Source organism: Mandrillus leucophaeus, unplaced genomic scaffold (assembly GCF_000951045.1).
Source record: "Mandrillus leucophaeus isolate KB7577 unplaced genomic scaffold, Mleu.le_1.0 Scaffold89, whole genome shotgun sequence".
Taxonomy (NCBI): Eukaryota; Metazoa; Chordata; class Mammalia; order Primates; family Cercopithecidae; genus Mandrillus; species Mandrillus leucophaeus.
Genome location: NW_012109696.1, coordinates 2,163,546 through 2,168,700, shown reverse-complemented (window position 1 = coordinate 2,168,700; position 5,155 = coordinate 2,163,546). Strand labels below are relative to the sequence as shown.

The 5,155-nt window shown below is 46.4% G+C and overlaps 1 protein-coding gene across 1 annotated transcript in view; it reads left to right on the top strand.

The window, feature by feature from the left end:
* Positions 1–3,353: 3,353 nt before the first annotated feature.
* Positions 3,354–5,155, top strand: part of ICE1 (interactor of little elongation complex ELL subunit 1) — a 67,958-nt gene continuing 66,156 nt past the window's right edge. The window contains exon 1 of the mRNA XM_011969401.1: positions 3,354–3,382. The gene's annotated coding sequence lies outside the window, so the exon portion shown is untranslated. The remainder of the gene's footprint in view (positions 3,383–5,155) is intronic.

Below are 5,155 nucleotides of genomic sequence, written 5' to 3'. Positions count from 1 at the left end.
CTTCCTCCATTGTTGTAAGTTTCCTGAGGCCTCCCCAGCCCTGTGGAACTGTGAGTCAATTAAACCTCTTTCCTTTATAAATTACCCAGTCTTGGGCAGTTCTTTACAGCAATGTGAGAATAGACTAATACAGTCTGTATGCATCACAGTTGATTTATCCATTCACCTACTAAAGGAGTATCTTGCTTTCTTATGTTTTGACAATTCTGAAAAAAGCTGCTTAAATACTCATGTGCAGGATTGTATGTGATGTTAAGTTTCAGCTCATCTGGGTAAAGACCAAGGAGCACGATTGCTGCAGCTCTTGGTTTTAACCTCGCTGGGTTATACTTTTATCCAGATATCAGCTGTTTAACACATTAATTTATTAATTCACTCAGCTCACTGATTCAGCAATCATTTCTTGGTAACTGATGTGTAGGTGACATGGTCTGGGTGTTGGGGACATGACAGTAAGTAGAGTGGGTTCTGCCCACTGGGACAGATGTCAGGGCACAAGCACTGGGGAGGATGACGCATACAGTGAGAGGTGCTGGGAGTCGCACATGTGCTGACTATGTCTGGCTGACCCTGTGACAGGGTGTGGGAGTGAAGAGGAGTCGGACAGCCTCCCCAGTTTTCAGCCCCAGCAAGTGGGAGAACAGGGGCACATGCAGGCAGTGTGCTGCAGGGAGATGCTCCTCACAGGACCCAGGAGAGAACCAACTGCCAGGGATGGCAGTGACCATGATGGCTGTGGTGGGACAGGCAGACAGCCATCTTACCAATGGAACTCATGCTGCTTATATGTAGGGAGGAGACAAAGGGTAAAAAAGGGAAGGACCAAGAATGATACCAAAAAACCCAAAAAAGTTTGATATTCAAAACACTCTCAAGGACATTTCCCAGAGAAACTGGACTTGAATTAACCTTGGAGAACTGGTTGGATTTACTGCCTGGTATGGCCAGGGGGTGCCACCTGCATGCCAAGCCGAGTGACTGTCATCTTCTGCCACTGGTGCTGTGTGGATACAGTTCAAAGGAAGGACTTTTCAGCTGTGGATATCCGGCTACAGTTCTTTGAATGGCGGATAGAACAGTAAAGTTTTATTTCTGGCTGCTCCCTTCTGGCTGCTCACTTTGCCTCAGCCTTGCTTTCCTCCCAGCTCCCACTGAACTGCCCGCCATACCCAGTACGAGAACCCCTGCTCATCCCAGTGCTGGTGAGCATGCAGCTCAGTCACCCCAACCCATCTCCTGGAGCTGTCTCACGGTTCCCTCGGAACCACTCTAGGGCATATAGTGTCTGACTCTGAGTGCTCCACTTCGTGGGGCACTGCTTAAAACAAAAGCTCTGGAACACAGCACCATCGAGAGGCAGCTGTTGATTTAATTTATTAGCATATGCATCCCCTGAAATGGCTACTAGGTGAGGTCTAGAAACCAAGGAGACCCCTCACCAGCCTCAGGTGAAGGGGAAACCTGCCCCTCCCTTTCCCATTCCTCCTGGTAGGTGGGACATGCCCCTGCCCACTGCTCCACAGAGAATCCCCTCCTCAACACATGTGGTCACCTCTGAGCACCTGCCTTCTTCTTCCTCCCATCCCGGAAGCTACAGGAGGCTTCTCATGTGACCAAGTGTTACAGCTGCCAGGTGTTCTCAAATCTGAACGGTTACAGCTGCCAGGTGTTCACAAACCCGCAAGGCAGAGCGGGCTTGTCCTCCTTTACAGGGGGCGACTGCAGCGTGAAAGTTGTGAAAGTCCTTTCAAATGTGGCTTTACCTTTTTTTTTTTTTTTTTACATTTCTCATTCCACTTTCTCAGGTTGAAGAAAATTTTGCTTTAATAATCGTATCAGTTTTGCATTCTATTTCAAACTAATTGTTTCAAAACTAAGTTGTTTTTGTACGGTTTCTAAAGTAAAATCAGTGTTTCAGGAAGAAGCAACATGTTTACCCTCTGGCTTCGAATCACTTTGAGGGTAAGTGCGGAGGCTGTGAGCAAATTGCCGATGTCTGGGGACAAGTCGAAACCCCACTACTATAACCTGGAATATTGAGAAAAACTGGAGCAAAGACAGCTTAGGACTACGCCTGGTGGAATGTGTGTGGGTGGATACTAAGGTGGTTCCTACAAGGTGCCTTCCCCGCCAGGATAACCCAGAGGATGGCCTTTCCCTTTGGCAAGAAGGTTTGGTTATGTCCTAATAGTGTTGGAAATTCTATTTATGTGGAAAACACACAGGGAAAGACAGACATCTTGTGGGCATATGGTAGCATTACATCACAGGCCTGGAAATTAATACCTAATAATCAGATCATATCATTGAATAACACACTGTCAGTCACAAACAATTCCATCAAACATCTCTCCAGCTTTTAAAAGAAAAAATGAACATATAGTTCATTTTTCTTATGGTTAAATGCATCAAATAAAAGCATAGTCTTGAACTTCCAAAGAACAGATGGCTTTCCATTTTGAGTTCTCCCTGGTTTCTAGACCATATCTATTAGCCATTTCAGCAGAGATATATGTTAATAAACTAAATCAACAGTTACCTCGCAATGATGCTAATTCCAGAGCTTTTGTTTTAAGCAGATACCAAGTATCTGAGAGGTAATGAATGTGCGGGGTAAGAATTGAGACTTTTTGAGTTGGATCCTCTGAACAGCTGGCTGGATTCGACAGGCACAGGGAATCCCAAGACCAGAGTCTGGAATGCAGACATTCCTCTGGGTCTTAGGGTTTCTCTGGCAGAAAAACAACAAGTTTATCTTGGAAGTTGGACAGGAAAAATGCTTTTAAAGAAAAAGCAAACCATCTTTTTCCTATGAGTAAGCTGAAGATATATTTATCTCCTTTCCAAAAATGGATATCATCATCAATAAATTATTGATAACTACTCTTTGTCTGGTGAATCCTATAGGGTTCCCATCCTTGTCACTTTCACTTAAATTACAGTTGTTTTTCTGTAAGGAAACACCAGCACAAATAGGTCATTTGCTTAAGAATTTAAAGACAGATGTGTGGTTCCGAAGCCATCATTCACCACTTGCTGCAGTATAGACATTTGCTTGTTTCCATCATGATGAAAAAACAGGTGTGGCCCATCATGCAGGAAAGAGAAAAAATGTAATTCTGACCATTCCTCAATTAGCGGCCTACTAAATTTTCATTATGACCAATAATCACCCTGTTTTTGTACAACCTGCATGCTAAGAATGACTTTTACATTTTTAAGTTTCTTAAATAAACAGAAGATGACAAATAGGTGGCACAGACCTGGGTGACTTACAAAGCCTAAAATACTTACCATGTGGCTCTTCAGAGTCTGCCTATCCCTGCATTACATAAACAAGACTTGTTTTCATTAGATGTCTTGAGAACTGGCTTTGAGAAAGGCAGGAGAAAATACACTTTTCTTAACATTTTTGAAGGGAAATATTTGTTACTTCTTACCTTCAATTATTTGCGGTAAATTTGATTCCTTCTGACATTCATTTGACATCTACTATGCAGCACTTTGCAGCATTTAAAGGGAAGACTCATCTCTAAGACATAAAAATCACTCTCATCCAACTCAAAATGTGGTGTTACTAAAAATTACTCCGTGCTAAAGGGCAAAAAAAAGATTGGAGATCCTTGGGGTTGTGGAGGTAAACCACGGAAACTGGGAGAGCAGGTGTGCAAAGCCTACCTTCTCCAGTAAGGTACTTTGGAAAAACACTCATTTAAGTAACCGTACATAAAAGCGAAGTAATGGTGAAGATAAATTTGTCTGGGATCAGACGCTAGCACCAGAACGATCATGATCCCTACAGGTCTCTCTCTAATACCTGCAGCCCCTTTCCTTAATGGGTCACATGGTCTGTCTTCTATTGTATAGCTGCCTCCCGCTGTGGATCTGCTCACTTCCCTCTTCTTTTTTAACCTTACCCTTGTTTTCTGCCTACCTGTCTCTGAGAAAAGCTGAGACTTCTATCACGGGCAGGTCCTCAGTTAGGTACACGCCTTTCTTGCTTGGGTGTCAACGACAGGAAACCTAACTATCGCTGGATGTCTGCTTCCGCCACTCCGTCACTCCACAGCAGGTGGTATCCAGTGTGTGTAAGCAAGGTCAGGGGTGCTAAATTTGGAGAAGAGAAAAATGCAGACTGCTTTTTTTGGAAGGGGTGTTTTCAGTTGCAATTTCCATACTGAAGAGATAGAAATTGGCTGGTAAGGTCTAGACAGTAACTTAACTAAACATGCACTCCTCCTCTTGAATTTGGGCTTTATAAGGAATTTGGATTTTATAACCACACGATGGAGGTTGCGAGAGGCTTCTCAACAAGGTACTGATGGTGACAAGCTGTGAATACTAAAAAGACAACTCTGAAAAACCTCGGTTCAAACGAGATCTGAATTTACCCACTAACTATGGCCACGAGGAGTTTATTCCTTTTTCTTTCCATTTTCCCTCTCTCCCAAGAGGTGTCAAAAACAGGATTTGGAGGTGGCAGGATAATGGCCAAATGGGTGGACAGGGTGGCGAAGGATTCAACCAGGCTCTGGGCTTGGCGCATGGTGGGCGGTGGCGCCCACAGCTGGGCCTGGGAACCCGCCGCTCGGGCATTAGGGGCTGCCGCGGTGACCGGCAAGGACACGTAACCGAAGAGCGAGAGGTCGGAAGACAAGGGGACTGTTCCAGGAGGAGAGCCGCCACTGGCTGCCAAGGCCATGCAACTGGCGCCGAAGCGCACTGGTAAAGTGCACGATCTCCGCCCGCCCCGCGGCAAGTCGGGAACTGTAGTCCCTCCCTCTCCTGCTCCCTGGCCCAGGACGGGCCCCGGGACAGCGCCTGTCCCTCTAGTTGTAAATCACGCACTTTCCTGTCCTGGACGCGGGGTCCTCCCACTTCTCAGGCGCCTAGAGCTTACGTCACGGGCGGGTCACCGCCCACACAGCGGAGGCCTTTAGGTGTCTATGGAAAGCCTGTCGTACAGCAAGCTGGCAATAAAGGGTCGACCCTTAACAGTGGAAAGAATGCACCTTCGATCCCTCCATTCCTCTTGGCTGCTCCGCTGCAGGGGTTTCCCCCGCCGCATCGCACAGCTCCTCTCCCGGTGTTGCTCAGGCAGCGCCTTAGGCAGTCCCGCGCCCTATGGAGGGGCGGGGCGAGCCAGGGCGGGGCG